Source organism: Sylvia atricapilla, chromosome 3 (assembly GCF_009819655.1).
Source record: "Sylvia atricapilla isolate bSylAtr1 chromosome 3, bSylAtr1.pri, whole genome shotgun sequence".
In the NCBI taxonomy this organism is placed as follows: domain Eukaryota; kingdom Metazoa; phylum Chordata; class Aves; order Passeriformes; family Sylviidae; genus Sylvia; species Sylvia atricapilla.
Window position 1 is genome coordinate 56,607,287 of NC_089142.1, and position 19,049 is coordinate 56,626,335.

Below are 19,049 nucleotides of genomic sequence, written 5' to 3' on the forward strand. Positions count from 1 at the left end.
CAAACAGAACATTCTTATTATTCTGCTTGAGGTATAGACTGATCACAGCACACCTGGGCACAAATACTCTATGATCATGCCTACTGGTTACCCCAAAATAGACTTTAGTGTGATCTGTTACTTGTTTTTAATCATCAGGCATTCTTTTAGTAGCCCCTACATTCAAAAGGGTCATATTAAAAAATGCCAAGCAAACCAAACAAACTCAAACCAACAAAAAATCTGTTCAAACCTTCCTCATTTTCTTCCTCCTTCACAAAACAAGCACCATTCAGCAAGCAAGGGAATATCCATCCCTTGTTCCCCAAATGAAGCAGTAGAATTTTAAAACAATGTTCCACAGCTACAGGCTTGATATGGTTCCATGCTAGATGAAGCATGTAAATGACATCAAGCAGGTGTGACTAACAGCCTCAGCAGTGCTTGCTTTGGTTCTCTCTCATCCAGGCTGTACACGCTTTTCAACTACTACATTGAGACTGAGGGCCGCATTCCAGAAGGACATTTCCACTTGATCTAAACCTTAAGTTTACAGGACACCGTGACCTGCTGGGACTCTCGCTTAGTCTGAGCTTATAGAAAGGTCATTAAATCCCTTGTAAGGTCAAGCCTGAAACACCCCCAACACCCAGCGTAATCTAGACTGTCCTGTCTTAAGGATGCCTCAGAATCACTAATGGAGAAGCATTTTTATTGACGCAGATGTTTTACTTGTACTCTCCAACAATCTTCTTTCTTATCTGCTGTCCTCACCTTCCAAGTCATATACATCTTGAGAAGTTAATCTTCCCTATGAAAGTCTCAACATTTGAATTTGCATTTCTTATCACTCTGCATTGATTCTTCAGTGGTTTCCTTTAAATGGAATTTTAGATGAGAAGAACATATCACTTCTAGGAGATTCTACTGCCAATTTCTAGCTGCAAATCAGGCATCTCAAAAGGATAGATGCTAATCCTTTACCTCAAATGATCAGAATTCTCACATTGACACAGTTTAAGGGCAGGACAGCTTTTCTTTAGGGTCCACATAATCCTATTGTTACAATTATGTCCTAAGCCTATCAAAGAACTGGTTTGAAAAACAGTGTATCTGTCTGCCTTGAGAGGAGTCAGAAACTATGGCAGTTTCCTATACAATTTGAACTGTAAACTGAAAGTATCCTCAGTTCCCCTTGGTCACTTCTGGCAATTTTTTTTTTTGCAGCCTAGAGGAAAGAAGACAGAAGCCAAGCAGTTGTCCAGTCCAAAATGTGTCTGTAATACCAAGTCCCCAGTTTTATTGCAAGCTTCCACTGAAAAGCGACCCTCTGATAAACACATCAGTGTGATCAAATTTTAAGTAGTTGGTCTGAAATGCATAAATTAGATGAGTTCACTACCAAAAAGACTTATGTAGAAATTGATATGACAGCAGCAACAGTGCCCCAGAATAGCACTTGTAATAATTAAGAACATTTCCTTTTAAATAACAGTATCTTTAGTGATTTTGTTTTAAACGAATAGCATAAGAGGTAAGAATAGGGACAAAAGTCTTTCTAGGCAGTCACATAATTCCACTTTTATTCTACTGGACACTCTATAACCACTCAATGTAAAATTTTTTTGCAAAAAAAAGCTTTTTAAAAAAATCTTAAGAGAGCATTTATTACAGAACTCCTGTTTTAATGAATTTTTCAAAAGAAGGCTTTTAACTTTTTAAAAGAAGGATTACTTTATCAAGAGCATTTCTGAAATGCTCTTGATTAATCAATTTTTCAATTACTAAAGGTATTTGAGCATAATAAATCTCTAAGGATTCCAGTCATATAGAATCTATAGATCATGAAATCATCCAAAAATTAATCCTGGAAAATTCTCAGAAAATCACAGAGCAAAGGACAGATATATATCTAAGAAAACTGAAATATGTTAATATTCAGACATTTCTGTGCCAAACACCTCTAAAGTATGCAGAGCGAAAAAAAAAATCTTACCTACTCTAGTTATACATTATTCTGTTTTTAACTGAGTTTTACTTTAGGTTTATACTAATTGTTAATGTCTCAAAAACCACAAAAAAAAAAAAAACTCCTGGAAGACATGAAAATAAACAATGCCTCTAGGAAATGGTATTTCTTATTGCAGACATTCTTATGAATTATATCATAGTCTCTTGCAACACAGTGTAGTTAAAATACACCCAATTAAATAACAAACACTGGGAAAAAAGTCAAGTCAGATATGAGTATGTGCAGACCACCTCACTCCTCTTCCTTCTTCTCTTCTGTGGCTTTAAAACTGTTTCCAGTACTGAAACTCATGTTTTCAGCACAGTCACAGTAGTATGCCCAAAAGTATGACCTTTATGACAGAAGGATCATTTAATATGCAATATAATCTCTACTTTGGGTTCTGAAGGTTTCAAAGAAAAGTTCAGAGGTTTTTAAAGTAAAAGCTTTCAGCTATTTCTGCATTTTTTTTCAAACTCTTTATAATGTAAGGGAATGAAGATAATTTTGTAACGATATAAATATTTATTAATCTTCCCTCAAAAACTTTATCCTCAAACCAATTATGCTCAAATAGATCAAAAATAATCAGGTCATTACATAAAAAGATGGTTTATATACTGGGTAACAACCTGTTTTTCTTTATTTAAACAGAGGATCCCAAATATATTTAAAACCCACTATAAACATTTTCAGATGCAGTTCACACAAAATGAAAGGAGAGGATGCAGTACTTAACACAAGCGTACCTTTTTGTTTTACCAGCAAAGCAATGTTCCGCTAATATCCATTGCTTTAGGTGAAAACCCACTTCCAACTCTGCTCTACATAACCTAGTCTACTACCTATGATTTTGAAGATATTCCAGACTGACCAGGAGAACTGACAGGACCAAAGCATATTGAAAACTGTTTTAGTGAAGTTTAATCTGTATCATAGTGACAGATCAAGAAGAAAGGGTCTCAAACTGCATTAGGGCAGGTTCAGGTTAGACATCAGGAAGAATTTCTTCATGGAAGAGGTCGTTGTTAAGAACTGTAATAGGCTGGCCAGGGAGGTGGTGGAGTCATCACCAACCCTGGAAGTGTTCAAGAAATGACTGGATGTGACACTTAGCACCATGGTCTAGTTAACACGGTGAGTCTTGGTAAAGCTTGAACTCAGTGATATTGTAGGCCTTTTCCAAACTAAAGAATGCTGTGACTCTGTGCTCTTACAAACCATTTAAAATGTATTTGCTTACAACAGGCAGCTCTCACATGCTGTATATACAAAGGTGCTGTGGTGGCAACATTACCTAATGGAAAAGTCTTCTACAAACAGCTGTAATATTTTTGAAGTGTATTCTGCACTGACAGGAGTCTACTCAGTGTCAGCCCATGCCATTAATAGCACCTCTCCTTTTCTCTTCCCTAACATTTTCTTCTATCAAAGCATCCGGAAAAGGTTGAACTATCTCCTCAATGTCATTCTCACTTTCTAAGTAGGGTTCCAATTTATGAACCTAAATCTATCCACTTAAAACCAAAACCCAGAGTCTATAGGACAAATAGAATCCCTCTCTTCTCCTGTTTCACTTTTTCAAAGTTATATAGAGAAATACCTCTTACTTTATTTTGCTCACTGATTATGAGAGCTGTTTACAAGCTACATACATTTCAGTAAAATGAGAAACAAAAAAACTCTGGCAGCTGTACTGCATAAAAAAACCTCTCCAAGTTCAGCTGAAACAGGTGTGCTGATAGGTAGAAAAGCATAATTTATTTTTGTTTCCCTTCCCCATCACTAGTAACACAATGAAAACTTGTAAACTAACAAAATAATCTTGGGAAATTATGTCAATAATTGGCTTTGTTTACCATTCAAAATACTACATAATATAGAAAAGTCTGTACAGAAGGATAAGCTTTCAATGAAAAAGTAAGTAACGCTTACTTTTTCAATCAACTGTTTACTAAACATGGTATGAAAAAGAGTTATCTAGAAAAAAAGCCTCTAGGGAGTTACACAATCCAGACCCTGCAGTTCCATATATTGTGCTGCAGCTTCTCTAACACAGCATATGATTTCCCAGTGGAAGCCCCAGCTGCAGCTACTAGGAGAATCCTGTGTTCCCAAACCATGAGCAAGTCACAGCTTTCCTGATGTGAGAGACACAACTGCCTAGTGTGCTTTAACACAGTAACCTCCTTATCAAAGGACTGATGCAGTTATCTCTAGCTAATACATCTGGTTGTCTGATTCCACAGCTCAAGTGACCAGGTAGTTTGTCCTTGCAGCAGAGTTAAGTGAACACTGGAGCAGTGGAACAGAGCAGGGCTTAAATTCACACCTGCAGATCCACAGAGAGATACCTTTGCTGTAACATCAACCAATTCCAATCCTCATATAAGAGACCTCAGAATCAGACAGCACTAACATGAAAACACTAACATGCTTCTGGCAGTGCCAGATCCCACAACATAATTATATCTCCCATCAGCCAAAAGAATGCATAGAGAGATTCATTCAAGGTTAGCCATCATTTTCATTCCTGGTTCAAGGTATACAAGGGCACATACATGTGTTTGCTCAGAGGATAATCCTTCATGAGGAGGACTATAGAGATTGTCTGTCACTGGCTTTGGGTTTCATTTGAAAACTTTTATTCTGTACTTAGGCATAACGAAGAGGTAGAATTGGGCCCCTATTTACAAAAAGCATAATGAAGTAAAAACTATTGCATCACAAAAACAATTAAAAAATCCAACTTTTTAATTAGAGATTATAATCAAATACATTTAGCAGCCTACACACCCACCTAATTATTTCTGAGTAATCTAATCAAACCATCATCTTACATTTTTCTTGCAAATGTTAAGTTTCTACAGTACCATATATAAACAATGCAAGTAGTAGCACGTGTCCCAGGCATTCTTTTGAAGTAAAGAACATTTATTGAATCCATGCTAATCAGGAACGTGCTAATTTACGACAACTTCTAACATTACATCACAATGGCAGTAGATATCACTGAAAATGAGCAGAGGTTATAGTATCCAGTTGTTTCTTTCTACAACTTGGAGAACAGAAAGTGATTCCACAGCAAACATCAATAAGCCTGCACAGATACCATCAGCTTTCTGAAATCAGATTGGCAGCATTATTTACAAGTTTTTAGATAACAGATAAAAAAGATGTAAGGAAAATGCAGACTATGACGCATTCTTTGTATTAATAAGAGTTATTTTTCTTCTAGTGCTGCAGATATCCTGAGAAAGTCATTATTAGTTTTCCTAAGCTCATCTGGACTATTTAAAAGCAAACAAAACAAAATAAAATAGAAAAGAAACTTATTTTGTGTTCTATTGCATGTAGTTTGTGTATGCTGTCTAGCCAAAAAATACTTCATCAAATATAAAACCTGCAGTCCCTTGGAGTTGTAGATGTCCAACACTGAAGTAGCAACCTTCACTTTTGGGTTTAGTAATATTTTTGCTTCTGCTTTAACTCACTCTCCCTGAATCAGAGGAAATGGAGTTCTTAAGGACAATTTATTATTATCTGCTTTCTAAAAATATGTAGAAGAGTTAATTTTTATTTATTAATACAGATAATTCCTATGTGATACAGTTAAATAGAATTTAACTGTCTGCAACTCAGTCAAGTATCTTACAGCCTCATGACTCTACTCATGTCTTTAAAAAAACATACCTAACTACAGATAAAAGACAAAGAATGAAAATTATGCAGGAAAGGAAAACAAAGTAATTTTTTGCATGGTTCTTCCCACAACAGGAATTCAGCATTGGCTAGTTACTCGCAGTTACTTAAATCAAATTAGCTTGCCAGTCTACAAGTGGAAAGCTGTAAGAAAATATGCTTAGAATACTACAAATATCTTTCAAAATCAGCCATTAACACATTTTTGCAATGCAAAGTCTTGTCAGCTAAGTAAAAACAACCAGCTACTGCAAAAACTACTGAATTTCTATATTATCTAGTAAGCTTCACAACGTCAAATCACATCTTGATTGGAAAAAAACCTAAAGAAAAATTCAAATCTTGAAGAACTTACCTAGCGTTTTCCTAACGTTTACATGCAAGGTAAAATAGCATCACCAGCATCATGTGCAATATGCTGGAAAAAATAAGTCAGCTTGATATTTCAGGTCTTTATCATGACTAGAACAGCCACGACTTTCTCTATGACATAAGTACTTTCAGCCAGTACTGAATATTAATTTTGACAAAATATTACCAGAAAACTGCATGAAATACCTAAACGATTCATACATTATCAAACCTGAAAAATGCAGGACCATTGGCAGACACTATACCAGGAAACCATTACATAAGTTTTTTAATTTCATCTCAAATCAAAAGAGTAAGGAAAAACTTTCATGGCAAACATACATCTATATTCAGAAATAGAAAATCATGTCTTTAAAATACACCCTCAAGTTTACTTTCCCTTTTGTAGTTCAGAAATTAGAGTGGACAGGTATTTCATGGAAATATATGTGTGATGACACAAATCTACTCCGTGAGAGTTTTCCCACATGGACACTTTTTGAGTTTTCAGAAAATTTATAAACAAACTACTTTTAGAAGTTTCTCTATGTATCAGTGATTAGAACATATATGAATAAGTAAGCACCTTCTAATTAGTATCTAATTGTATAGGAAAATAAAATATTGGCCTTCAACCACTTTGGTAACAAAAATCTGAATATACTTCCTTGTAACTAACACATGAAAAAGCACTTGAGACTAATATTGATATAATCTGTTATAGAGAAAAATATACTGAAATGTTATGTCCAACATTAAAGCAACACATTGGAAATCCAGTGGGGCACAGATTTCAATACTGATTTTTCAATAGTGATACTGATTTTTCAGTTTCCTTTACCTACAAGGTCTGCAAAGGTTTTTAGAATGCAACAGCAATCTGCTACTGCTTTTACAGCAGTTGATTTTTAGAATGTTTGGGTCTTAGGTGGGCAGTATGCAAAAAGAAAAAAAATTGAAAACGTTTGTAATGAACCTAATTAGGAGGCAATACTCCCTTTAATTTACAACAGTGGTACCTGATCTGAGGAGAGATAAAAGAAGGAAAATCAATACAGGCAGATTCATAGAGTATCTGTGCCCAGCCTTAAGCTAAGACCACATTTCTAAAACTCTGGATTATCCTGGAGGGAACAGAATTCTCTCCAAGATTCAATCAGGAGTACAAAATGCTACAGCTGGGATTACAAGACAGTAAGACTTTTCACTATCTCAGTGGCAAGCCAGAAGGTAGAAGTAACAGTCCTATCCAGTGAATTAGTATCTTGTTTGTATAGGAATTTTGCAAGCAAGACTATTTGCACAGCAAATCTAAAGATATAAGCAAAAAATAATAATGAAAATTAAATTCTGAATGAAGAAATACCATTCGACTCAATATTTTTTACAGTATCATGAAATACAATTTAAATACTTAATACAATACCATACTAGCTTTTTTTCACATCATCACATAGGTAGTGCCAAACTGTTCAAACCTGCATACTTTAACATGTAAGCCTAATTATATGACCCATCCACTCTGGTCTGACTACCAGTTGCAGCTAAAATCACTACTGACTATGCTCATACAGCATCTCCAATAAGCGAAGATGCAGACATATGCAGCAAGTGCTAAGTTTTCATATTCATCAGTAAGAGGAAGGTGTTAAGGTCTGGTTATTCAAGGACAGGAAATTCTTCTCCACAGTCTTTTCTAAAAGGAACCCCCCATTTATATGCATTATGAATGACACCTGAGTTTCTTTGAAACTGACTTCATTGCCAATTGCTACAAATATTTGCCTCTTCAGAAGGACCAAACAACTGAAAACCACAGAAAATTGTCAAATTGTCTAGCAACACTCTTAAATTTGGAAGTCTCAAAGCATATGTTTTAATAGCCTTTTTCAGTAAACCTTCCTAGATGGTTTTTGCACACACTTATGTGCCAATTATTAACTCAAGAACTGGTGATACAGACAATCCTGGACACACCTTGTTCTCTTTGAGTGATTCCTGGAACTTACTCTGAAAAGTGTTTTGGTAAGAAAAGCTGATTTGCAGGAATAGTCTTAATTACAACCACCGTTACAACTGCTGAAGATCCCTTACATGTGTGAGCAGCAAACAAAGATGAAAGTCTCCTTTATGTTCTGTACCAGAAGGAAAAAAAATTCCCAATAAAATACTGTTATCAAGGTACACATGATATGGTATATCGTAGATGTGCATTAGGTGGGCACTACACTCCAAATCTTGCAAATAACAGTAGAACAATTATTTTTCTTCTCCTCTTGTTGCTACTTTTTATGCAGAAGCAGCCAAATGGGAAGCAAACATAATTTGGCAGAATATACATTATATTAGACTGAACTGGTGGACACAAAAGGTGAAAAGTTACCACTAACTAATCAATATATATATTCAGAACTTGCATTTTAAATTATTTCAAAAATGAAAAATTCCAAGAACATGCTTGGAGTCCCTATAGGAAAGAAACACTAGCTTGGTTTTAGCTAGGACATTCATGACAGAAGCTCTTCAACTAGCAACATGTATAACTGTTACAACAGTCTCCTGAACAGCATAAGAGGTGACACGTCTCATGGATACCTCCTCTGTATTGAGACAGTCACAAAACCCCACAAAAGGACAGAATCATCCTTTTTTACAATAGAGGTGATCTCTGCTTAAATGTGATTATCCATTAATGAAAAATAAAAGATGCAAGGAGTAGGAAAATGAAACCTATTCAAGGTCTTCACCTGAAAATACAACACTTAGTAAAGTGAATCTTATGCTCTGCAGGTGCACAGTAACAACCAGAAGTTTGGCAAATGAATTCTCATGACATTTCAAATTGTTACTAGGCAATTTGTCACACTAAAAGATGCTCAATGCATACTTAGAAAGAAGCTCCAATTTTCTGTATTTTATTACTTGCCATATTAGCTTTAACAGTCCGCTTCCTTTGACCAGTCAGACTCTGAAAGGATTCCAGAAAGACTTGTGTCAGCTCATGCCACTGCAACACCCTTTAGCTAATACGTAAAAAAACCCCAATCAATGAGGCACCAGAAGCTAGCATAGACAGACAGCTGGAGTAGAGATTGACAGGATAGGAAAAGGGGATGTGATATCTAGAATCATGGGAATCAGTATGCTGGAATCAATCTTTAGATGAGATACAGAGTGTCAAATATTATTTGTTACAGGGTCAAGTAAGAGCCTTCTGCAAAAGAACTGTCCAGCAAGCCAGAACAAAGCCCAGGGACAAGTAAGCAGGGGAGACACTAAAAGAGTTTTTTTCAATTTACCTGTTTGTCACTGGAATCCTTTTCTTTGCCTGAAGAAGTAAAAACTGAAGAAACTGAGCCTTAATTGTGAGAGGAAAACATGAGAAAGGAACCTCTGCAATCTCTTCCTTCACTGCGTGCCATAAGGTTGCAGAAAACACCCAAATACAAGTTTTCAGAAGTACAGTTTCTATTAATAGAATTCTAGCACTTCACTTGAGGTCAACAAGCAATGAGTTACTGCTCCCTACAACCTCCAGCAAGCAAGAAAGCAAGCTGAATATAAGCATGCAGGCTCCAGTGAAACTGTCAATTCATCTGAATTGAGGCAGCACATTGAGGCCAGCTCTGCATGTAACAGCAAACTACTGTGTGACAACAGCAATGTCTGAGTTACATACCCATGGAGACCCTCACTTCTCTGTACCTGACCTCTGCTTTCTTAATGCTTTCCCAAACCACCATCCTCTATCATTAGTTTCTACAGGACCAGCATGATCCATATCAAACTGCAATGACCGAACTGCATCAGTACCACAACCTCCTGCAGAGCGTATTACAGACCGCATACACCAAAGTTAACTTGAAAGGTGTTATATGAATAGAATTAATCATGTCAGGGAAGTTTGCTCTCACTGAAATTAGTGCTTCAGCAATGAGAATAACAAGGTGCATATGAATCCATGGAAGTTTAATTTCTTCACACATAAAAATCTATCAACATAATTGGCAAAGGCTTTTTAGAGCAGTTGAAAAAGTATACATGTGGACCAAAATAGGATGGATAATGTATGTCCAAAACATATTTTTTTTTTTTTTGATGCAATAAGGTTTTGCTAACTTGTCAAAACCAGCGATGAAGTCAAAGTACTTTGATCTCCTCTTGGGAGATGGAGATGTCTCCCTCCTGTGCATCATGGCTGCTACTGGGTTTTTGCATAGTCCTCCCATCTCCTCTGGAAATGACAGGAACAGAAGGATTGGAGCAATACAAGCAGGAATCAATTTTCCCATTTTATTCACTCATGTTTATTGCTGTATAGACAGCATCTTTGCTGACATGAGCTTTCTGCTGGACAAGAGAACTGGAATTTTACTGGACAGTCCTTGGCAGAAAGACTGTCTCCCCTTCCGTGGCCAGCTGAAATTTCATTCAAGCACGTTGTTGTCTTGTGGCTCAATAACTCAAAATTATAGACAAGCTCAGAATGAAAACAGTTAACAGGACCTCTCTACTTAGGAATTAATTACATTTCGTTGTTATAGGATCCACATAACTGGGAAAGTAAGGGCACACTTAGGCCAAATCACTTTTGGCAGAGACTTTCCACAGTACTACGTCACACCCTGATTTTGCAATCTATATCCACTGCTGCCAAACAGAGAGTAATGCTTCATTTAATCCACACCCTTGTATAATTTGGCTGAGAGTACTTCCTTTAGCCTGAAGGCTCAGCAGTAATTATCCTAACATACACCAATTTCAAGTAAATATAAATGGTGTTCTTTAGATAAAGTTTTTGGAATCTTCAAAGATTGCTGTTATTGTGCTCTGTATTTAGTGTAATTTCTAGAGAAATATTTTAATTAACTTACCTAGAAGAAACACGAAAAAGAACATATAATAAAGGAACATGGGTATCTTTGATCTTAGTATAAACAATTTTAGCAAGTTTAACTAGAAAATACAAACTCTTCTGACATTTATAACATCTTATCAATCAGACAGAAGAAACTGGATAAGCAACCTTTTACAATAGAAGAACTAGATTGTCATTAATGTTAATGGTTATGTCTCTCTGTCTTTATTATTCTTTTGGAACACTTTTGTGGTTAGATGAATCTATTTATATAACTTATATTTTCAAATTAAGAAAACATTTTTACTATTAATTTTATAAATGTAAACACCCAGCTCTTCTACCTTAAAACAAGGTCCTGTATTTGTGCCTTGAGCCAGAACTCTGACATTATCCAGTGATGTGGGCAGCACAGCAGGGTCACAGAGCTCTGAAGAAGCTCCTTCCCCTGCAGAATGACCTGAGCTGCCTTGAAACCATGATGAAGGCACAGGTGTGTCCTGACACTCTCAATTTTTATTTATTGCCAAAGTCAGCTCTAAGCTGGAACATCATGAGCCTTTGTAATTTATTTGCGCTGAAGAAACTGAGTCACAGCTACTTCAAAATGTAAACGGTATAGCCAAATAGGTTATAAAAGAAGGAGGTATTAAAAAAAAAAAAATCTTGCGATAGAGGTTCCCATTGTTTTAAAAGAAAACTAACTTTGAGAAAAATATATGTGAGCTGTATTTTTCAGTTCTTCCATTGTGTTATAAGCAAATAATAACAAAAAGAAAGTGGTTTTTTTTTCCTTTCTCCCTTTTCTTACATTTCCCTTAAGTCAAAGTGAGAGATATAAATATCTTAAAATAAATGATCATTTTCCCCAGGGGAGTTCCCATTCAAATTAACAGACACATATAAAAAGCACTTTAGACTTAATACTCTTCTGCTAATGGTAAAAATACTTCTAGCAAACATCAGTGTAATTATATCAGTTATGACTTTCTGAGAGCTGATCTGTGGTGCTGAGCTGGTGATTTCTCTCTCCTGAATTCTCATACCATCTTTTGAAAAATAAAGAGGAAATCTGCTAACTAGATCTAAAACTTAATTCATTATAATAAATTCTCAGTGACTATGGAGTAATCTTTATTTAAAACAAAGGTTTGTAATGACTGTAAGGGTATGTTTATCTTTGGTTAATAGGAGGAAAAAAAATCCTCAAACAGAATAATATACTCAGAAACCAAGGAACTAAAATAAGTTACATTTACTCACTTGAAAAGTGCTAGTATTGTGCATTATTGTTATCCAGAACAAGTGGTGGTGGGGATCTTTAAGTAATTCCGTTTCCAAAAGAAAGAAAACATACATTCTTGATCCAGCCACAGAGTTAAAATCAATTACATCTTACAAATTACAGAAAATGTGAGAATTTTGCAAAGCTGCAATAAGATATTTTTTGTATTAACAGAAAGTAACTCACATTTTTACATTTAGGAATGTAAAAGAAAATACTAGGCAAAATTTTTAATTTTTTGGCATCAATGTCCCACTAGAATAATTAAATGAAAAGGGTCACATTTTAAAAAAATATCCCCATAAAATAATAGAATAGTTCTCTTGGAAATTTTTAAAAGTTTCAGTTTCTGAAAAGTGTGTCAGGCAGAATTAGCTGTTTAGACAAATGACAGAGCAGGAAGACAGCAAACTGCGTAAGAACATAGAAAAATAACTGAAAAGTGAGAGACAAGTACTAGGCCCTTATTTCTTTCATCTTGATGCACATTCCCCTTTTTCAAACACATGACATAATCTACTAGCAGCAGATTGTGGCTTGCAGGAAGCTAACCACTCTGCAAGCATTCATTCTCATGTATCACTTCCTATGTTGGCAGTACCTCTACAGGACATACTAAAAGTGTTCTGCATTTCTGTCCAGTTCCAGACTTAGTGGGTAGCAGACTGCTAATCAAAACATATCTTGCCCACTAGACTGCCTGATCACATTGAGGCCATTAGGACTATCCCTTTAGTGAACAGAAAACTTGCATTTCTCCCTCTGTAGAGGAAGGAGGGAGTAGAAGGAGTGAGAATAAACAGAAAAGATACACGGATCAGGCAACCAGTGCAAAGACTACTAAACCATTTTGCACAGGCTCCATAACATCACTCCATTATTGTCTCAGTCAACAACACAAAAAAAGGGCGAGCAGACTCACCAATGCTAATGCAATTGAGAAACTTCGTGAAATTATTATACATTACCTACTTCCCTTTTGTAAGTTTTTTCATAAATGAAATAAAGTAAAATTAGCTTCCTATCATTACCTATTCTTCCTAGCAGATTGCACTACACTCAAACCACTTTCAACTAATAGTGTGGGTTCTGAACCACTTTTAGGTGTGTATTTGGTTCACTTCACTGTAATATGCTTCTGCCCCAGTTTTAAGATGTGGGGATAAAAAGAAAAATGTCAATGGGACATTATGGCAAATTGCTACACCATTTCCATAGCTCTGATCTGTGCAGCCCTGCAGGCTTAATTGCTTTCACCATCACAGCAAATCTAAATGAAGCTGCTGGGTGAGCTAATGAGGCAGCATACATTACAATTCAACAGGGAACAGATATACCCACATTCTTTCATAACAGAATTGAGTTCTTTTCTTATGTTTGTATTCTTGGCAAGAAGTCTTTTACACACACTCAAGATATTTCTGTTAAAAAGTTAACAGGAAGATATTTTACTCCTACATTAAAATTCTATTTGTTAAAATACAGTATTAACACTAATATGTTAGGATTAAAAATGAAAAAAGTATGTATTCAGTGATCTGTGTGCCATTCAATTTGCCTGCACAGACTGAATCCCAGTAACAGATTTCTCCAATGGGCACTCCCACTGGCACTCCCTCTAAACAAAAATGTTTCCCCCCCAGCCAAGGTCAAAATTATGTACTTTCAGCAGACTAGTGCAGGGAAGATGGCAATGCTGCCACCTGTACCACATGGCTTCTTTTAGTTATCTTACGTCTTTCAATCACTTCTTTTAAGAGATACTACAAATATTGTATTTCATCTCATACTTGGTCTATATAGTACACATACATGCACCCTCCAATTTATATATACTCTGTTATCTTTTTTTAGTATCTCTTTGGAATATTTTGTTGGTGATTATTCTCAAATTCGAAAAAATAAGTTATTTGAATAATGAAATTGAATTTAAATGTTGATTTGATACATTTTTAATTACAGTTTGTGCAAGCCTCCTTTCCCCTAAGAGTTTCCTAGTAAGAGACAAAAAGAGTAAGGCTACACTGAACAAGCTTTCTGCATACATTCTTTGTTGCGTAGCTCTAAACTATGTGAAAGGCATATACCAACCAAAAAACCCAAACAAACTATCCAGTTCTTCCAGGGCTGTTGCAGTACAGGATAAATATTACAGAATTGGGTAGAAAGTACAAAATCCTGGGGAAAAAAATCAATGACTTAACATACATAGGAGACTTCGACTTTTAACGTGTTTCTGCAGCATCTCTGCACAATGTGAATTTTGCTCTTTGGTGTACCTCCTTTTTCTGATTCTAGGCAAAACCTCAAGAATAAAAATAGTATTTTAAGAACATTTAATTGATGCAAAATATTTCTGATATCTTTGATGCAGAAATCTATTTCACCATTTGCTTGAGACTGAAAGAAGCAGTTTTAAATAGTCTATCAACTCTAACAGAGGACTTAAAGGTGAAGTCAGTTTTGTTAATATCTTTAGAGAGCAATAAAGAGTGCTTTGAAGCTTTCCCTTTATATAGGTGGAAAACACCTTTGATTGTCAGTTGTGTTAATGGAGAGAAAATTTCTAATTGTTCTCAACCCTGCCAAAATGTTGTGTTTTTTGTTTTTGAGATTTTCTTTAAAGATACAAGAACCATCACGTTTCTAGCACATACGTAATTAATTTTTAAGAGCAAGTTTAATTAACTGGTTTTACTGAAGTCCAAATTTCAGTGAACAGATTTGTGTAGTATTTATAGTCAAGCTTCAATCTCCCACATAATTAACAATTAGGGTCACTGTTAATTACAATGACTTGAAACCTAAAACTTATTTTAGAAAGCATGTCCTGAACATAGTGGTAGTTACTGAAGAGTCATTGTTGAATAAAGCCAAAAGATGCCGGATATTTCTTTCATGGCATGCCACAGACCTGCAAAACAGTGTCTCATAGAGAAGGTGATTTCACTGTCCAAAGATGCTCACAGTCTTAAGGAGGAAAGGCAAACAAAACCAGAGGGGATTTTAATGTCTGTCAGCTCGAATGAGCAACTGAAAATCTGGAGCTTTTGCTACTTCCTCATTTATTTAAAAATAATAACTAGAAAATGTGTCACTCTGGAAGAAGTTATGAAAGAGGAGCATATGATAAGAAAGAGACAGGAATGTTTAAGACAAAGTCCTGCATAACACACAGTGCACTGCAGCAAAATAGCACTACAGGCCAGGTATGATAAAACTAGCACTAAGCATGAGCATAGCCAGAGCTATACAGCACAGGCAAGGTAAAACCTCAATGTGGACTATCAAAGATAAATCCTAATCAAATTGTATTACCAAGGAAGGAAAAAAAAAAAAAAAAAAAAAAAAAAAAAAAAAAGAGAGAGAGGAAGAAGAAAAGAAGTTCAGCAACCATAAATATTATGTGCCTTTAAGGACAGATTCCTTATAGTACTGAACACCCATAAGACTTGTGAATCTAAATTACAAGTGTAAAACTCAAAGGGGATGACTTTTTCAAAAGACAAACATCTAGCAAACTTTTCAAGTTACTGAAATAGCTATGAGTGCAGTGCTATGAGTTGTAGAACTATACTGAGGCAGACACAAAAATTATCCTGATGTGGTAAAATGAGTCACATTCTTAATGAAAAATTTCAGCTAACAGGCTAAAATGATGGATGGTAAGAAAACCTAAGTTCCATGCCCTTACCTCAAATTTAAAACAATCTTTGTGAGAGTAAAGCACACAATACCCATTTTCTTTAATTAATTCTGTTAAATCTGATTAAATGTCTCTGATGAAGTGCTTTATACCTAATACATAAAAATAAGTGGATCCATGTCTTGTACCTGTTTTGTGGCACTTATTTAGCTAATTACTATTTGACAAAATTAATTAAATTTTTCTAGTAATTCTAACCATGCTCTTGACAAAACTGTATCTTGCACAGCATTGCACAGAACCAATGGGAAAGCAATAGACGTTGTTAACCTTGAATTTGGCAAGACTTTCAACAGTGTCCCCTATAACATTCTCACAGATGAACAGCTCAAGTGTGCACTATGTAAAACAGACAGTGCAGCAGACTGCAAGTTGGCTGAGCTGGAGAGTTCAGAGGTTTGTAACCACCCACATGAAATCCAACTGAAGACCTTAGACCAGTGGTGCACTTCACAGGTCACTACTGGAATCCACACTTGATGGATTAAGTGTCTTAATTAATTAAGGTCATTCCATTAATGACCTGGATGGTAGGACTGAGGACACCCTCAATGAATTTGGAGATGATAAAAATCTGGGAGGAGGGACAGAGGGACATGCTGCCCATTCAGAGGCGCCTTGATAAATGAGCCACACAAATGGGCCAACAAGAATCTCTTGAAGTTCATGTTACAAGGGGAAATGCCAAGTCCTGAACTAGGGGGGAAATAGGCCCATGCATCAATGCAGACTGAAATATACAAAATAAAAATTTTAGAGAATTAAAAAATCTTTCCTGTGAGAACAGTCAGATATTGTAATAGGTTGTCCAGAGATGTTTTGGAGTCTCCATCCTCAGAGATATTCAAAACCCAAATGGACACAGTCCTGAGCTCTAGGCAATTCCACTTTAAGAGTCAGGCTCCATGGTCAATAATATCATGATCTTGTCTTTACTCATCTCACATAAAGAATATTCTGTCATTGAGAAAGATACTGAAGCTCTCTATCAGATGATTAAACAATTAGCTACTTAATTTGAAGCAAACTGGTTGGAAACAAAGGCAGTCTTGCCTCATAATCCATGAGTTAACTGATCTTGAGGGAAGTAGGGAAATAGAATAAATAGCAGAATAATACTGGGACTTCATTAAAGCCTATAAGCCTGTGAAATTATGCACTTGAAGAAAAGCCAAAATACACGGTATGTCAGGGTGTACAGAACTCATTTGTAAAAATGAACACACATATTTAAAAGCCATAGCAGTGAATATTATTTTTATTTGAAATAAAAATATATTTTATATTACAAAGTCACATACAGCTTATTCTGCAAGTGTACCTGAATATGAAAAGATTTAAAAGTCAGGAAAGATCTGCTGTATTACTGCTACTGCCCATATAGCACATACAGGGGAACACTGTTTTTCTACTGTTTCCTGCCTCAGGCAAGACCGAGACAAATAAACTGTCTTTTTTTAAAAAGTGCTGCATATATTCAGGCTACTACACTGCCCATACTACAAGACACCAGCTACCACCTTACCTAACTATTAGAGCATGCACATACACCAGTTATGTGGTTAAATAGATTGCTAACAGAGGTCTGTGCATGTAAATGGGAATTCTGCTTTTTGTTTTAAGAAACACTAAATGCACAGCAAAGGGTGACAGAACTGAACTGTCAACATAACCTTCAGGAGTCTGTAACCATCTGCTGGATCTCTAGTACAGGCAATTGTTAACAATGCAACATCACAATTAACACAGGTAAAAAATGAAAATATGTTTTGTATATAAAACCAACACAGAAAATAAAGGTTCTGTCCTTCCAGTACAATCAATAAATCAACAGATGTGTTTAAGTATAGATTTTCTATTATTCAAAAGCAAAATTTAACTGGCAGTTAGGCACTATGAACACCAGCGCTTATCTTCACAGTTTATAACCAATGGGGAATGATGAAATAGATAAGTCTTTTTCATGTTTCACTGAAAACAAGTCTACCACAGTAGAAAAACTTGGAGGCTCAAAAAACGACAGAGAAGTAATTCACAATTTTAAAATATTTTCTTATAGAAAAATCTATTTCAATTGTGGCCCACAAATATTTTTAAGATTGCCTTCCCTTAAAAATCTTCCTGTTCTCATGGCTTCTTCTTTACTGTATTTCCTTTTGTACTATGCTGGTATAAATGCTATCCTGTACCTGTGGATCACCTTGGAAGTATCAGTCAGTTTTGGAAACAAAAACATTGAGCGTGTTCATCATCAACTGTAACATACACCTATGTTCGCTCATGCCATTTAGGAAATCTCCAGCAAGACTTTTTATCTATGCTTCTGCATAAAGTAAAATTTAAGGAAATAAAATTCCTTGGTTTGAGCAATACTAGGAATAGGCATGCAGAACAACTTAAAAGTATATGTTAATGTTCTTTAAAGAGTTTGTCCACTTTAAGTATTCACAATATGCAAGCATATGTGTCCTACTGACTCTGTAAGATTTACACACTGTGGAAATAATATGCGTCCATTGAGCAACAGATGAGTATTATTATGGCTCCAAGGTCTTTTGTTTAGGTAGAAAATAAAAATACTGAAGTCAATTGGTGTATGGCCATTTGTGTTGTGAATTAGTGACTAAGAGTGATTCTGACACCAGTGGTCAATCTTCTAGAACCACGCTAAGGACCATTTCCCCAGTTGCTCAGAAAAAGTATTCATAACTTCATTTGCGAAAAAAATTGTCTGCCTTTAGGAGATAATTCTGTTTAATTATAGAGATTATTCCTATCTTTACTATCTACATTTTAAATCTCTATTACCTGTTTTTATTTCATTATAAATTCCACCCTCCCGCTCGAATTCTTTTTACTCTTCTCAAGGATACAAAACAAAAACATTTCACAATTAAGGTGCCAATTTTCTGTCTTATTTTACAGGTGCCCAGAAAGAGAAAATGGCATGAAATTATAAATTTTATTATTAGATACTGTGATTAGCAATAAAACAGATCTTATTAGCAAAGTAAGCATCACAAATGTACATAATTGCATTGCTTACCTTTTTCTCAAAATCTATCAATACAAAATAAATTTATGAAAACAAATCTAAAAATAGATTAAACTCAACTGAAAATAGACTATCAAGCACTATGGTTCAATATTAGTATAT

The 19,049-nt window shown here is 35.4% G+C and overlaps 1 protein-coding gene across 2 annotated transcripts in view; it reads right to left on the reverse strand.

The window, feature by feature from the left end:
- Positions 1-19,049, reverse strand: part of AHI1 (Abelson helper integration site 1) — an 88,389-nt gene that overhangs the window by 26,130 nt on the left and 43,210 nt on the right. The gene's annotated exons all lie outside the window — the stretch shown is intronic.